This window comes from Callorhinus ursinus, unplaced genomic scaffold (genome assembly GCF_003265705.2).
Source record: "Callorhinus ursinus isolate GAN/ISIS: 27379988/994484 unplaced genomic scaffold, GSC_fseal_2.0 scaffold17, whole genome shotgun sequence".
Classification (NCBI taxonomy): Eukaryota; Metazoa; Chordata; class Mammalia; order Carnivora; family Otariidae; genus Callorhinus; species Callorhinus ursinus.
Genome location: NW_027397079.1, coordinates 34,708,939 through 34,726,372, shown reverse-complemented (window position 1 = coordinate 34,726,372; position 17,434 = coordinate 34,708,939). Strand labels below are relative to the sequence as shown.

Below are 17,434 nucleotides of genomic sequence, written 5' to 3'. Positions count from 1 at the left end.
CTTAATTGCAGCGCTCAGTAAATGAAAAGCTTTTACACAGAGAAAATGGCAAGATGGTGGTGGTAGACAGATTTAGGACACAGGGAAAGGAAAGCGTAGGTTATCCAGGCATCTCAGCTTGGAATTCACCCCGGGTTTGCTCTGGATGAGTCTGCGCTGGGATGTTTCAGCTTTGTATGGTTAAAAGCCCACAAGTGGGCGGCCTGGACTCTTTGTGTGCCCATAACTCTCAATGAGGGCTCTTGTCTCCTCACCCTGTCTCTACAAATCCCCTCTTCTCTCACCTGCCCAATCTCCTGAGTGATCCTGTCGGAACCTAGGAGCTTTTTGTCTCCATGTTCAGTATATAATTCAGCTGGGCATGCTTAATAACTTTAATAGTTGAGCGAATGAGTCAGAAATGGAAATATTGGGGTTTATCAGCCCAAGGAATGGGGCTTAGCCTGCAACATAAAGGATTTGAGTTAGTTGTAATTTAAGAATTTCCTGACTGTTAAACTTTGGAATGAACTATGAGTAGAAGTTGTGGGATTCTGTTCTCAGGAAGCTTTCTGCCAGTCCTGGATTGTTTAACTGTGGGCTTACCTAGAGGCTGGGGAGGAACTTCCCATCATGCTAGATGATCTAGCATTTCCTAAACTCCCTGTCTTAAGGCCCCTGTGATTTTTCGAACAATATCCAGTATTATCAAGCAGGTAAGCCTGTGATGATTTCTTTAACAAAAGTGTTATAAAAATCCATTTTTTTAAAAAAAACGTGCAGTAAAGATGGTGGTTAAGTGTAGATAGTGGTTAACCGGATAGTGGTTAAGTGTAGATAGTCCACAGTCAGACTGCCTGGGTTTAAACCCTGCCCCTTCACCCCACCCCACGCCTCTTATTAAGTGTGTGACCTTGCAAAATGATTTAATCTGTCTGTACCTCAATTTCTTCATCTGTGAAATGGGGGTAATAATAGTTCGAAACTTCTAGGGCTGTTGTAAGCAATAAATGGCAGATCAAGGAAAGCACACACACACAATGAGATAACACCTCACACCAGTCAGAATGGCTAGAATCAAAAAGAAAAGAAATAATAGGGGCAGGAGAGAAGAGAACCCTCGTGCACTGTTGGTAGGAATGTAAATTGGTATGACCACTGTGGAAAGCAGTATGCAGGTTTCTCAAAAAATTAAAAGTTTTAGAAATACCATATGATCCAGTAATTCCACTACTGGGTATTTACCCGAAGAAGATGAAAACACTAATTTGAAAAGATACAGGTACCTCTCTGTTTATTGCAGCATTATTTGCCATAGTCATGATATGGAAGCAGCCCAAGTGTCCATCCCTGGATGAATGGATAAAGAAGATGTGGTATATATATATATATACACAATGGAACATTACTCAGCCATTAAAAAAGAATGAAGTTTCAGGGCACCTGGGTAGCTCAGTTGTTATGCATCTGCCTTTGGCTCAGGTCATGATCCCATGGTCCTGGGATCGAGTCCCCGCATTGGGCTCCTTGCTCAGCGGGGAGCCTGCTTCTTCCTCTCCCACTCCCCCTGCTTGTGTGCTTGTGTTCTCTCTCTCTCTGACAAATTAAAAAAAAAACAAAAAACAAAACGAAATTTTGCCACTTGTGACAACACAGATGGACCTGGTGGGTATTATGGTAAGTGAAGTAAGTCAGACAAAGAAAGACAAATGCCATAGGATTTCACTTATATGTGGAATCTAAAAAACAAAACAAATGAACAAACCAACAAGAAACCAGACTCTTAAATACAGAGAACAAACTGGTACTTTCCAGAAGGGAGATGGGTGGGGGTACAGGGCGAAATAGATGAGGGGGATTAAGAGGTAGGAACTTACTGTTATAAAATAATTAAGTCACGGAGATGAAAAGTACAGCATAGGGAATATGGTCCATAATATTGTAATAATGTTGTATGATGACAGATGGTGGCTACACTTACCATAGTGGGCACTGAGTAACGTATAGAATTGTCAAATCACTGTGTTGTGCACCTGAAACTAATATAACATTGTATGTCACGTATACTTCAAGAAAAAAAGCACACACAATGTTGGACACATTTTAAGTGTTCAATAACGTTAGCCGTTGCTGTTTTAAATAGCAAATTCCCATAATGTGTTCTTGTCTGTTTGTGGATTTGGATTATTAATGTGACAGAAGGTGAGAGAGGGATAAGCTTAAAGTTATGTGGTATTGAGTAATAACAAAATGAAGGCTTATCAGAAGGAGAGATAAGGGACTCTGAAATTCTGCTTCAACAGATATTTACTTACAATACAAATTTCATAAAGCATTATCGAGTGCTTTCCATGTTAACAGGCCCTACGCCATTCTCATTTTATATAATCTTGAGGTAAGCCCTTCGAGGTCAGCTGCATTCTAGAGGAGGAAGTTGAAGCTTAGAGAAGTCAAGGAATTGCCCAAGAGCACAGAGCTTGTAAATTGCAAAGCAGAATTCAAGTGATCCCAAGAAGATCTGTTTCTTCATTATAGTGAATGAATGAGAAAATAATGATTCAACTTAAAATGCACACACGCACGGAGTGACCACATTTATCTCACATGTAACCTTTCAGGAATGTAGACCAGTGGTCAAAAATTGCAAAACCTCTAAATCTTTTTTTTTTTTTTAAAGATATTATTTATTTGACAGAGAGAGACACAGCAAAAGAGGGAACACAAGCAGGGGGAGTGGGAGAGGGAGAAGCAGGCTCCCCGCTGGGATCATGACCTGAGCCAAAGGCAGACGCTTAACGACTCAGCCACCCAGGCGCCCCAAAATTGCAAAACCTTTAAATCGGGCCAGTTCATTTTACAGTTGTGGGTTGCAGCAGGATAAAAAAGTACTCCCACCCCAGCTACCCACCTCTTGCTATCTCTGGATTGCTGTTTGTTTAGTCCTCTTACCAAGCTTGTTGTTGGTGAGAGAGTCAGTCCAAAGGGAGAAGATACCCCCTTTTTTGCACAGAGCAGAATCATTAATAACCAGGTGAGCCCCAAAGGAACCAGGCAACTCTTAAAATCTTGGTCTTCACTTCATTTATATCACAAGATTGGAAGTTTCTGGAAAAAGTTTTTGATTTTTCTTCTTTATGCCCTCAAACAGGGAATAGAGGTCTTTTTTAAGGACATTTGATCCCAGTAAGATTTTGGTGAGCGTGGGAGAAGAGAAGAACTATATCCTTAATAATGATGAAGGGGATTACTTACAACACTCCTCTCTTATTTTCAGTTGGAAAAACCAGGATTGGTGCCTTTTAAGAACAAAAGGATATTTGCTCGGGGCTAATAACGTTTCTTCAAAGGAGTTTGGTAAAGGGATCAAAGAGGAATCATGAAAAAAAATGGAGTTGGAAGTCGGTTGGAAGTCACCTAAAGATCATTTTGTGATGATATGTTTTTACAGCTTTATTGAGGTATAATTGCCCTACAATAAAGTACATATAGAGTGTACAACTTGATAAGTTTTGACATATGTATACACCTGTGAAACCATTACCACAATCCAGATAATGAACACATGCCTCATGCCCCCACATTTCCTCATACCCCTTTCCAGTCTCTCCCTCCTACCCCTCTCCATGATCCTGCAACCCCGATTTTCAAGCAACAACTGATCTTGTCACTATAGATTAGTTTGCATTTTGTACAATTTTATACAAATGGAATCCACACAGTGTGGATTCTTTTTGGGAGAGTGTGTGTGTCTGGCTTCTTTAAAAAAAAAAAAAAATATATATATATATATATTTTTTTACCCAGAATAATTATTTAGAGATTCGTCCATGTTGTTGAGTATATCAACAGTTCATTCCTTTTTACTGTTATGTTTTACTCCATGGTCCAGCTATACAACAATTTGTTTACCCATTCATCTGTTGGTGGACATACACATCGTTGCCTGTGATTTTAATACAATCCATTTATGGAAGAACAGAAGGCAAAGGGGAGGAAGTCTCCAGCGCAGGGACTTGGTCAAGGTCCACGGTGCATTTGGGGAGTGAGAGAAAGCAGCTTGCTGCTCTGGGAAATGTCCAAGAGGCCTGGTGGTTTGAAGTGTGGCTTGGCCTCTTTTGCCTGGGATGACCATTTTTTTGACATCTCTGAATCCATAATAATATGAGGAGTTAAAAGAAAAGATTGTATGCATTTTGTCCATGTATATTTATCTATACATCTCTTTGTTTCATTGATAGACTCCTTTTTGCAGTGGACAAAGAGGTACCTTAGATACCTGGAATGTGCATCTCAGAGGATAAGGGAATCCATGTTCTATTCTCAGCCAGTCTTTTTCCACCTGGATTCCTCATTTCATCCCTCCTCTGTCCTCAGGGACTGAGAGCTTTCCATCATCTCCTCACTCCACCATCTCTTTGGATGTGGGATGAAGACAAACCAATCAGGTGGCAAACTGAACTGCTAGGTCCCCTCAGACGTACCCCTCCCATGGAACGCGTCACCATGCACTCAACCCTGCAAGCCAGCCACTCAGCCTCTATCTTAATCTGCCCCATTCCTTTAGTCACGAAGTTCTCATTGTTCCTTGACACTGCACCCCTCCTCTCTAGACATTGTTCTAGTTCACGGCTTTATCGTTTCTCACTTGGATTATTGTAAGAATTTGCCGTTAATGATTTCCTTACTCCACCTTGTAGCTTACCCTTAAATCAGCGCATCTTCTGCACTGTGTTCCATGTTATCTTCATGTACCCTTTCTGCTTAAAAACCTGATCATAGGGTGCCTAGTTGGTTCAGCGTCTGCCTTGGTGTGGGTCATGATCCCAGAGTCTTGGGATCGACTCCCGCATCGGGCTCCCCGCTCAGTGGGAAGTCTGCTTCTCCCTCTGCCCCTCCCCCCAGGCCCATGCTCTCTGTCTCTCGTAAGTATTAAATAAAATACTTTTAAAAACCCCCAAACCTGATCCTATCGAGAAAAAACTTCCCATCTCTTAGCTAGTCATATACAATCTTCAGTGAGGTAATCCCCTACCTACACCTCCAGCTTTTGTGATATTATTCCCTGGCTTTTGTGTGTGTTTTTAACAGACCAGCTCTTATTCACCCTTCAAGACCCTTCTAAATGCTTCGTCTTTGTGTTTTCACAACATCTGTGCATTCTTCTCCTATGGCACCCCCTCTAGTATGCTGAAACATTCTGGTTATGTCCGTACGCGTACAGGGATGGAAGCTCCCAGGTTCTTTTTTTCCTCTTTGTGTCTCCCACCCCCACCCTGCAGGTCTGCCAGAATTCCTAGTCTATAAGCAGCGCTCAATACGTGCTTGTTGAACAAAATAGTAAACATCACATGACCCTTTGGGACGTAAAAGGCGCTTTCAGTTACATGAGCTCATCTGAATCTCCTAACGGTCCGCGAGGATAGTACAACTGTAACTGCATTTTACAAACAAGGACGTGCAGGTGAGCCGGGTAAGTCACTTCCTCATGTGATTTTGATCCAATACCCCCTTCTCCTCCACATTTGTGAATTTGGAAAATGTCAGTGTATCAGGACAGACATTTAGTTCAACTCAGTATACTTTTATTAAACACCTACTAGCTGTGAGCTACAGTTCTACGTGTTGAAAGCATGGAGGAGTGAGCGAGGCCACCTGTACCGGCTGAGGTCCGATGGCAGGGTTTCTCAACCCTGCTATTAACATTTGAGGCTGGATAGTTCTTCGGGGTTCTTTTGTGGGGGGAGGGCTATCCTGTGCATTGTTGGATCCTCTATCCCTAGATGCCACTAACAACTGTCTTTCTCCCCCATACCCAGTTGTGACACTCAGGTACATCCCCAGACATGGGCAAATGTCCCCTGGGCTGGTGGTGGTGGTGGTGGTGGGCCAAAATTCCCACCAGCCGAGAGCCACCGTCGTATAGCAAGACTTAGCAATGGGGTTCGAGAAAGAAAGCAAGCTTTTCCAGGCACGACAGATGTTGTCTGGGTGCAGTTCTGTGTGGGCTAAGAGAGTCTGGGGAGTGGAGTGTGGATGGAGAGGTCCTGAGGGTGGACGCAGGGAAGCAGAGCCCAGGAGTCAAGGACGGGGGGCAGGTATTGCTGGTGGGGTCCTAGGTATCCTGTATGAGGATAAAACCCCCGCAGGCTGGGGGCCGGGAGAGGTGGAAACATTAGTGTATGGGTGGGACATGTAGATCTCAGCTAACTTACTGAACAAAATTCCAAAGAGGGAAGCTCTGCCTTGGGGAGCGGCGAGGCCATAAATCCTAGAGGGGAGGACTTTAATGCCACTTAGAAATCAGGCCTGAAACACCCGTAATGTTTGTCAGTCCACATTTTAGTGTTCTTAAGTAAGTGTGCAGGGTGTGGGGGATGAAATATGGCAGGTATTTGATTTAAAAAGCCTGCACAGATTTAATGTCCTGATAAAATGTATTAAATCTTTTAAGGTTTTAATGAATCTAGTATGTGTTTCATAAATCAAGAACTCTGCTAAGCCGTCTCCTGGTTTAATAAGAGTAAACTAGGAAATTGCTCTGAGCAGAAGCAAAATACATTTATATCACACTGAAAAGTAATAGAGTTTTAAGCTGAGGGGGTCTTTCTGGGCCTTTTAAGCTGTTTGCTTATTACATTGCTCCAACTCCTTCAGATATTAAACCCCGGGCAAACACGTGCTTAACCGTATCAAGATGTGAACTAGCACAAAGGTAAGGATTATTTGTAAGAGAGCAGAAAACAAAGCCAGTGTTTCCTCACCCAGAGACCTCGGACCAAGTTGATTTCTGCACTGGAATCTAGCTTTGTGTATATCTGGGTTCAAGGGGGTTGGTTAAAAAACATTATTAACTGTTATTAAACCCTTTCCCTAAATTCCCTCACCTCTCCATCCTCACCTCCTCAACACATTCGCGGGAAAGAAGTGGCAAGTGTATAAAATACTTCTTGAATTTTACAGTTAACTGTGGAGTGGCTTGTTAAGGCTGTTGGTCAGACTGTCCAGAGCAAGCAGACAGAAGCGTCTTCCCCTTGTCTTAAACCAAGGGCTGTAATGTTTGCTTTTGTTTCTCTGCTTTCCTTTTTTTTTTCATGAACTCCCCCAATCCCACCGCTCAAGCTCCAGCAAGGGTGGGGAGGAGGCGCTTGGGGTGTGGGTGTAACAGATGGGTCTCTGTGAGCAGGGCTGGAGATCGAAACCCCTGTTACTCAGCTTCCTTTGTGGACGGGGCAGGTTCTGGGTGAGATGGGTGGTTCAGGGCATTGGGGGGGGGGGGTGAGGGGGGGGAAGGTGGGGGGGGGGGCTGGAACATTCCTGTGCACAAAAGCTGGCAGGGTTTGTGAGCTATGCAGGGGAGAGAGCCGGCCCCATAAAGCTCAGTGTGGAGAAGCCTGTCCAACCTCATTAGCTGTCACGGGCAACAATACTGATCTGGCAATAAAGGCGATTCCAAACCTGTTGGTCATTAATCACCCGCCTGACAGTTGCGAAAGGAAGTGGAAAAACCTCATCCCCCTCTGCCCTCCCCCTCCTTCCCTGGACCAGTTCTGGGGTTTTGAGTTACCTCTCAGTATATATGGGGTTCTCTGCTGGGGGCTGGTTGCTTCCCCCTTGGCTTTTCAAGGGGACTCTTTCAGTGTGGAGAGGCCACAGGTTGGCCAGAGCCTGGCAGACCATGGTTCTGCACAGAGACCGAGGAGCGAAGGGGAGAAAGGAGGTGGCTTCAGAGAGAAAGGAGGTGGCTTCAGAGGTCAGCCCTGGGCTGTGACCCCTCTGGGATCCAGGGCTGAGCCTTGGCAAGCCTGTGGGGTTGGGGAAGCCTGTCATCAGCGCTCCGGCCTCGTCTTTCCACACCCTCCCCCTCGTTCCCTGGCACTCCCCACCCTCCCTCCTTCGGCCACTAAGTGCCAACACCTTTCCCTCTATGTTCCCTTTTGCTCCCCTTCCTTGCCCCCACTGTTCCCAAGTAAGCAGGTTCTGCGCTCAGGACAAGTTTTCATCTCAGTCAGTCCTGTACGTCTTACCCTCAGTGTAAGCCCGTGTCCCTTCTCAGAGGCGCGGGTACTGTCAGCTTCATCCCTAACGGTGGCAGGTGGTGAAAACTGACTTTGGTGATGGCGCTACTTTGCGTGCAGAGGTGCAGGCAGCGGGCGGGCGGCGACAGGCCCAGGCTGCGCTGGCGCCCCTCATGGCGGCGCTGGGAAGTGCGCCTCTGTTGCCGGTCGGCTCAGGGCGGATACAGGGAGGGAAAAGCCTAGAAAAGTGGTGTGCCAGAGAGAGCATCTCCAGAGCAGGCCGGCTGAGGACGCACATAGCCTTCAAGTTGCTGGTGTGCTCTTCAGTGTCCTTGAGCCAGACTGTCTTTTAGAGCCAGGAGGTGCAAATTCTTCATTTCAGAGGATGTGGGGCAAGAGGAATGTGACGAATTAGCCAGGAATTTCTGAACCAGTAGCCTGAATATAATTGGTATACTTCTTGGCTCTTTGGATGGGCAGGCGCAAGATAGAGTAAACTGAATTCTAACAACCTGGCGGGGGGAGAGATTGCAACACAAGTTTCTCAGTGGTTTAAAATAGTCCTCTAGTTTCCCCGGACTTTTCTGATTCCCGTGGGTTCCGACTGACCCTGGCCGTGCCCACGTCTGTTGGCACTGCCTGTTCTCTCCAGGGCAGGGGGCAGAATCATCTGTCCACAGCGCCAGTCCATCCAGACTACTCCAACAAAGACAAATTCCCATGACAAACTAATAGAAACAAAATGGAAAAAGAAGGACAGACACGATAATAGTTTTTTAAGGCCTGTTTCCCAATATCTTTTATACCCCTTTTTCTTTTACTCCCCATTTCCCCCCTAATAGTATGGCTATCCTTACTCCCCAGCTGCACATTAGAATCAGTTGAGGAGCTGTTACAAAACAGTGATGCCTCGGCCACATTCCCTGGTACTCTGATAAAATTTTCTGGGGTCAGGCCTCCATGTGGAGTTACTGTTAAAAGCTCTTCAGGTGAGTCAAATCTCAGCCGGGCTGAGAACTACTGGTGTAATATCTTTAAGTTCATCCATGTCAATTCATACCACACAGTATCTTTGCTTTGGAGGTTTCCTGTGCCTGGAATGCCCTCCCCCTGTCTCTCTGACTGATGACCCAACAAATGGGAGCCACGTGTGTTGGGGGCCACGCCTGAACAGTGCTGACGTCATTCAAAAGAGAGAAGCAGCAAAAGACGTCCCTAATAATACACTGTGCACACATAGTGTTTTTATTTAAAGACTAAACTGTCTGATACAAAGTATATGTGCTCCAGGAGCTCAGAGGAGAGAGAAGTCAGGAAGATTGTATGAAGGAAGGGGATGGGGGCTGAGCATTGATGGGTGGGTAGGGTGTGGGTAAGGGGGCAGCAAGAGTAGAGGGCTGTAGGCAGAGGGCATGAGCAAGGGAGTATTCCGGAGGCTGGAATGATGCGGGCTGGTGCTGGGGACAAGGACAAGTTTTGCTTGATCAGATGGAAGGCTCAGTCTCCTTCCACCTGTACCCACCCCTGCCATGGCTCCTGCAGCATGACTGGGAATCCCATGTGGCCAAGTATCCTTGTGTATTGTTCATCTGCTCTCGTGTGTGTGTGTGTGTGTGTGTGTCCCCTTCTAACCAACAGATCTGTCAGCAGCTGAAAGGCAGGGACTATATATACTTCATGTAAGTTGGGACGTGTCATTCAATTCTGTTTAAATCAATTCAACTCAACTCAACTCAATTCACTATATATTTAGCAAGTTCCAAGCATGTGCTTTTGGGATTCAACTAAATAGGTCAAAGCACTGGCCCTCCTGAGCCTGGATGCTAGCAGGGGTATACAAACAACAATGAATACAATAAATCATATAAACTAGTCTAGTGAAAGGTGGTAAGTACCAGAGAGAGAAAAGAAAAAGGGGATCAGGGTGGGTGTGGGTGGGTTAATATGCATGTGTGCCTAGGTTTGCACAGTTATCACATGGAAGGTATTAAATAGAAGGTTAGACCAGGTCTCGCTGAGGAGGTGAGAATTGATCAAAGGCTTGAGGGAAATGAAGGAGTTGACCACATGGCTATGAGGGAGAGAAGTTTTCCAGACAGAGGGGACAGCTAGAGCAAAGCCCCTAAGCGGAAGCCTGCCTAATGTGCCTGAGGGATGGTGGGGAGGCCCCGCTGCTGGAGCCCACAGTGGTGAGAGAGGACCTGGGAGGGGAATGGGGGGCTGGCTCATGTGGGGTCTTGGAAGCCACCCTTTGGATTTTGGCCTCCATTCCAGGTGAGACGGGAGCCCTTTCAGGGTTTCAAGCAGACGAGTGACATGATCTGGCTCTGGGGTTGCTGCGTTGAGGACAGAGTATGGAGGTTCTGGTGGGCTGGAAGGCAAGGATGGAAGCAAGGAGGCCTACTGTGGGATTGCTTGCTACACACATGGCCAAACTCACGAAACTTGGTGGAAGAAGACCTTCAAAATATCCACAGGCGAGGGCTGCACATTATGCTTTATTAGAGCTTTATTAGAAGATGCACGTTATTTAGATTTTTGACCTGACCCAATAAGCCTGACCATCCAGCTTATGCACCGGGCTTGGCTTCAAAAGACATTTCTCTCACCTAATCAACACATAAAGATTTGTCATTGTCAGTAAAGAATGTGACCGACTTTGGAGATGGTTTTCAAAGAATGCCAAATTGTTTAGAGCATGATAAGGTATTTGAGTAAGTGTAGATCATTCCAAAGTAACTGTTTTGAATGGGACAGTATTTATTTTGATATCTAATTCCTGCTATGTTTGTTAAAAAAAATTCTATTACTTTATAGTGTTTCTCCTGTATTTGCCCTACAAAGTGAGCAGACGCTTGGCACTCAGCACACAGCATGCTCAGTAAGTAGTTGAGGAATGGAATTAAGCCCTGGGCATGCTGGTTTGTGCTAATTTGCAAGGCAGTATTAAAAATTCCATTTGAATTTCCAGATCCAACTGATTTTAAGGGGGCAAACTACCTTTTTTCCTCAAGAGAAAGGAAACATGCACATTTAAGAGAGGTCGGTTCCCTTCACCCCCTAAAAAGCAAAGGCGGCCACTTTCCTGTGATTTCCTTACAAGTCCATTTAAGTGAATGAGCAGCCCTGGGGGGTAATCAGCCCGTCACCTAGTAAGCAACACCACTGAGCGGTCTCCGTGAGTGTTAGTCACTGAGCGAGCATACAGAAGAGATAGAAACCACTGTCTCTGTCTTCATGCTGCCTTCAATCTGTGGAGAAATAGAGGAACCACAAAAACAAGAGGGCGCTTGCAAAGACAAGCTGGTGGGTGCCTGGAGGAAAGGAGGCTCTTTAGGACCCTGTTTGTGTATCATCTGAAACTTTCCAACCTAGTAAAATACCCGTTATCGCATTTCATATGGCCCTCCCAATAATTCTCTGAAGTAAAACCGTGGACTCTTACAGCGGAAAGGGGCCTTAGAGATCATCCCTTTGATCCAATCCCCTCCCTCTACCGGGAGGAAACCAAGGCATGGATGTGGGATGTGCTTTGCCCTGGGTGGGGGCCCAGAGGAGCTAGAAGTGGAACCCGGGTGTCCTGGCTCCCCCTTGGCCCCTACACTGTCGGAGTGGGGTTGGCTTACGGGAGCAGTGAATGAAGGTGGGGGAACAGCCTAATTTGGCGGGGTGTGGGGCGGGTGGGGGAAGAAAAAGCAGCTAGTGGAAGAGCCCCTAATGGCTTGCCACTTCAAAGAGGAGAGGCCTAGGCAGGCAAGGTGTGGTGGCTCATGGAAAGGGGTTTGGAAGGTTGGGTCACAGCAAGGGCACCCCTGGGCACAGAGTCTCAAGAGGAAACATTAGCTTTTAATGTTCTTTTTTTAAAAGATTTTTTAAAAGATTTTATTTATTTATTTGACAGAGAGAGAATGAGAGAGAGACAGCACTAGAGGGAAGAGGGTCAGAGGGAGAATCAGACTCCCTGCCGAGCAGGGAGCCCGATGCGGGACTCGATCCCGGGACTCCAGGATCATGACCTGAGCTGAAAGCAGTTGCTTAACCAACTGAGCCACCCAGGCGCCCCAGCTTTTAATGATTCTTTTCTTTTTTTTCTGTTTTAAGATATTATTTATTTATTTGACAGACACAGTGAGAGAGGGAACACAAGCAGGGGGAGTGGGAGAGGGAGAAACAGGCTTTCCGCTGAGCTGGGAGCCCAATGTGGGGCTCGATCCCAGGACCTTGGGACCATGACCTGAGCCAAAGGCAGCTGCCCAACGACTGAGCCACTCAGGCGCCCCTAATGATTATTTTCTGAGGCTGAGCGTCCCACAGCTAGGGTGGCAGGACCCAGGCGATCTGGGAGGTCAGGAGTGCCTGACAGAATGAAGGTCAGCGGTGGGCTGTAATTACACGGGGCCTCCATGATGAACTGAATTCCTCAGCACGGAGCATTTAGGTACCTACCACTGGGCCGGAGCGAAGAAGACTCCAGACCTGGGACACCCACAGGGGAAAGTCACCTGCTCCTGCCTGTGACTCCAGCCTTCCAGCCTGCAGTGGGGGCAGCAGGGGTGAGGCTCGCAAAGTCGCCCAGGGCCTTCCTGTGGTAGCGAGGCCTGAGACAGGCTGTCCAGCCATCCTGACCTGCCCCTGCTCCAAATGGAAAGGAGCAACCAAAGCACAGGATCCACATTGACGATCCTCCGAAGGGTTCCAGCCTTGGAGCAGGCCACAGGGTGTGAAGCAAGGTGGACAGGACAGATGCTGTAGTCTTGGTCTTCTTCCAGGCTTGAGTGGGACCCAGCGGACACTGCGGGACGTAGCGGTACGGTGGACGAATGTCAGCCGTATCAGTTCCTGGGTCAGGCCTGCTACCTGTGCGTGGCTTCCTGACCAGGGCATTTAGAGCTTATCAACCTTTATCAAACTTTGACATGCATGCAGATAATTTGGGGATCTTGTTCAAAGGCAGGTTTAGAGCCACAGGTCAGGTGTGGGGCCTGAGATTCTGCATTTCTAACAGGTGCCAAGGCCATGGTGATGTCACTGATGTTAGGGCCATACTTGCAGGAACAAGGCTTTAAAGGGGGGGGGGGGATTAATGGCAACTCAAATGTTCAAAGCCCTCACCTGGATAATGGCCTTGCTAGCTCTTTCTACCTGAGGGCCTCCATCTTTCAAATAGTTTACATATTTTCTGCCTTTTCTAGACATTTCTAGCCCCCGACTCCGAGCTGACCTCTCCTCTGAATGCTGGAGACACTGACCACCTCCTGCTGCCCATTTGGCCCTTAGCATCCACTGTCCAGGCTGTTCTTCTGTGTCCATTTTCTATTTCCCCAACTAGAGTGCTGGCTGCCTGGGTCTCACCTCCTTCTCTGCGTTCCCGAAAGGCCACACCACAGACGGTGACTAGAGCCAGGCCTCCGAGAGCACAGACTCCTTGCCTCGAGCCCACATCTCCTTTTCTCTGCGCCCTTCGTCACCTTGCTCAGCTGGCCCGCAGAACCCTCGCTGGGCCAGTCTCTCTGTCCCTATTGCCAGGGACTCTTGTTCTAGAACAATAAGATGGATTCCGTTCCTCTCCTAAGAGCGTGTTGAGTTCCGGAACGGGGGTAACCGTTCTGTCTTGGCAAAGGAGAAGCCGCCCAGTCAGGCGGGCCAAGGGACCATTGATCTGAGTCCAGTGAAAAAGTGGCTTCTCGAGCGCCCTGGATCCAGGCCCACTTCTAGACAACTTCTTCTTTCAACTCTCTTTCATGTGTTTTCACTTCACAAACATGCCCGTTCCCAGCTGCCCCTGAGAGACCACGGTGATGCTGGTGGGTGGTGGTGGGGAGACCACAGCGGTCGTCAGAGGCGCTGGTGGGTTGGGGAGGGGGCGGCGGGAGCTGCCGCCGCATCGGACTTGCCTGCCAGGGACTGAGGTCATCTTGCGGGTCTGCGGATACAGTCCTATGCACTCACTCCACCTGACTCGTGGGATCACGCAGTTACGCACATATTAAAATAGAGGTGACCCTGTAGGGCAGATTCACACAGCGACATCGACATCTTATCCCTTTCTTCTGCACTTTATACCTCCCTCTCTCTCTCTCTCTCTCTCTCTCTCTCACACACACACACACACACACACACACAAATACTTAACCAATTAAATCTGTTGAGCGCTATTTGCAGATGATGGTGTGGAATTGTGCTGGACTTGTGTCCGGCCTCATTAAATGTCAGCATTAACAATACGGCACTTGGCAATCAAGGCTGTTCTGTGGCTGTTAGTCATTAATCACCATCTGACAGTCCTGAATTGGAAACGAGGAGCCTGTTCACATGTGCTCTGTGTACCTAGTTACCCTCTTGGTAATCAGTCTCGGAAAAGTTTCCTTTGACTCCCTGCCTGTGGGGAGGGCCTCTGTCCTAGCAAGGGGGCAAAGGGTCATTAGGCTCTGCTCTCCTCCTCCTCCTCACAGGGAAAAGAGGTTGAGGTCCTAAGAAAACGGGGGGAGGGGGGAGAAGAGCATATTGTTTTTGGCCTACTCTTTCCCTCTTAGGCCTGTTTTATGTAGCCTTGTTTTTATATTCTGGCCCAATGGCCAGGAAAATTCTTTTTCTCCCTCAAGAAATCCTGAAAGACAGCAGGGAGGTCGGTTCTGCTTCAAAAGCTGGTGTGGTGAGTTTGCAAATGTCTCCTTTCCAAGCTGCTCAGGTGTGGACCTCTGTCTGCTAGATGGGAGTGCTTGGCTCATGTTGGGGATGGCTTCCAGCAACGTGGGTCTGAATGTCCACAGGTCTTCTGGGTCCCTTTGCAGAATTGAGAGCAAGGACTAGTTTCTCCTTGGGGTCCCTTCTTAGCACCTTCTTACAGCCTTATTAATTTATTTGTTTATTCAGGAAATCTCTGTTGAGTGCCTGCTGCATGCTGGGCACAGACTGGACACTGTGGGTACAGCAGTAAACACAGGGCATGGTCCCTCCCTCGTGGTGGTGGCTTTTCGTGGGTGAGATAAGTATCAAATAGAGAGTCGGTACTGAGGCAGGGTCGCTCCTTGAAGGGAAGTCCTCTGGCCCTGCCTTCTGGCTGCCAGGTCCTCCCTGGAGGTAACAACCCTGGAGCTGCCATTCCTGGGAAAATGTTCATGTTCCAGAGCTTTCCTGACCAGACCCCTTGAGAGTCTGACGTCCCATGCCTGGTAGCCCTGCTCTCCATCTGCTTAGGTGCAGCCTGTTCCCAAACAGGTTTAGTGAACACTGATGTCTTAAGAGGGGTGTCTTCTCCCCCTACCCCATTCCCAGAACATTTTTGCGATCTTTTTTTTTTTCCAGGACTTTGCTCCTTAACTCCAAGAAATGAATTGGGGTGGGGGGAGTGAGGAATTCCAGCCACCATGGCAAATAGGCAGAGGAAGGTGGTCACTGATGGCCCATACTTCAGTGGGCATCCTCTGCCAGCCTCTAGGGTTTGCCATGATAGCCAAGGTCCTCAGAGTGACCCTCTGCCCTCAGGATCACCTCTCTTGTTCTGGGTATGTGGGGACCAATGAGAGAATGAGAGAAGGGAAGGCTTCTGGAGCAACTGGCCACTGGGCCACTGGTAAAGGGTGTGCATCTTTTTTTTTCTCTTTCCTGATTTCTCTTTTGTCCCTCTTGTTCCTTCTTTGAATTTTACCTCCCAGGTCTCTTCTCTCATCAAATTAGTCATTTCAGCTCAAAGATGTTGACAACTGCTTAAGTTCTTTAGCTCTTTTCCAATTAAATGGAGTTCGGCAAGCATTTATTGTCTACCTTGTGCCTGGCCCTGTCCTAGGATGTGAGTGTGTGTAAAGGACCCTTCCTGGCTTTAAGGAACTTATGGTCCAGTGATGGGTGATGAGGGGTCCTGACATACAGAAGGACTATAAGAGAGATAAAATAAGGGGTTCACGGGATTCAGAGCAAGGGGAAACTGCAACCAATTGGGGTAAAAAATGAGACCAGTGAATTTGTCGGGGGGGGGATAGGCTTTTTAGGAGGAAGGAACAACAACTGGATGCAAGAGCTGGATGTCTAGGAAACAGTGAGTCGTCATGTTTGGCTCCTGCGAAGGTTCCGGCAGGGGTGGGTAGAAAGGTGTGGGGGCCATTCCATGGAGGACTCGATTGCTAGGTTAAAGGTTTGGCCTCTATTAGACAGTGGGGAGCCAATAAAGGCCTATGGGTTTCCAAGAGTAAGAAACACATTCTCCTGTATTTCATTAAAATATTATCTTGGAAGAGAGAAAGCCAGGTCTCCCATAAGCTTCACTCTTGGGCAAGAATCTTGTAATTATATGTTAATTTGTGTCATCGTTAGTTCAATTTCTATCTCCATCAGCAGCTGCCCACATCACAGTTCCAGGAGGTAGAGAACCTCAAAACTTGGCCCCAGGGCATTCCCTGAAACTCCAGGGAAGAGGTCCTGTCAGCCCCAGATCAGTCTCCAGTCTCCCTCTTGCTTGCCGAGATGGTTGGTTGTGCCCTGGACTGTGGAGTGACTGGGCGGTCACCTTCTCCTCCCAGCTCCTTCCCCTTCTGGTTCTTCCAGGGCTTGGGCTGAGTTACTGAGTTTTTGTCCTTTCATGGAGGCACGGCTACAAGGAAAGCATCTCACGACAGGAGCATTCGGCTGATGTTCAGGTGTGGATTTCCCTAGCCTGAGACACTCTTCCTTTTTTATTACCTGGCTGACCCTGCTCAGCCTTCAGGTCTCAGCTTCATGGTCATGATGCCACAGAGGCTCTCTCTGACCTTTGTTCTAAACAAGGGTTCTTTGCTACACCCTCTCTGGATGCACTGTAAAAGACACTCTGCGTTTCCTTCATTGCTACTACCACAATTTATAATCCTACATTGATCTGTTTCATTTTTTTTTCTTATTATTAGTCTGTAAGCTTCATGAAAGCAGGGGCTGTGTGTCTTTTTGCTCACTATTGTAGGCCCAGATTGGAGCCCAGTACCTGGTAGGTACTAGATGCTCAGTAGATGGTACTGAATGAAGGCACTGATGGTGCTGGGTCCATCTGGGGGCTGGAGCACCTGGCCACTGACTGGGCCATTGATAAAGGGTGGGGTTGGGCATTTACCCAGTGGCTTGGGAGTGGGTAAACTATGGGTTTTTTTCCTTATCTTTTTCAGAAGGAAAGGGAGAGAAGAAAACATGGAGTGAGGAGAGTAGGTTTGGGTTGGTATTCTTGGAAACCCTCTCTCATGGCCTGGCCCCATGGAATCTGCTCCACAAGAGATCATGGGAGATGGCATTGGTTATAGGAACTCTGCTTCTCCTCCGATTGAGTCCCCGGACCTTGCAGCCTGGCTTGAAAAAGAAATATATGGATGTTCCGAAAAGAAACAGCATATTCCTGACCCCAACTACTTGTCATTGGCCTGTTCCGGAAGGATTCTGAGCTTGGAAAGCCCAAAGAGGTTTTGGGCACGCTTCTTTCA

At 47.5% G+C, this 17,434-nt stretch overlaps 1 long non-coding RNA gene across 1 annotated transcript; it reads left to right on the top strand.

The window, feature by feature from the left end:
* The first annotated feature begins 13,610 nt into the window (after nucleotides 1-13,610).
* Nucleotides 13,611-17,162, top strand: LOC112834852 (uncharacterized). Its single transcript, XR_003211043.2, has 3 exons — nucleotides 13,611-13,798; nucleotides 14,597-14,646; nucleotides 17,126-17,162. It is a non-coding gene; the product is annotated as an uncharacterized lncRNA (long non-coding RNA).
* Nucleotides 17,163-17,434: the final 272 nt, after the last annotated feature.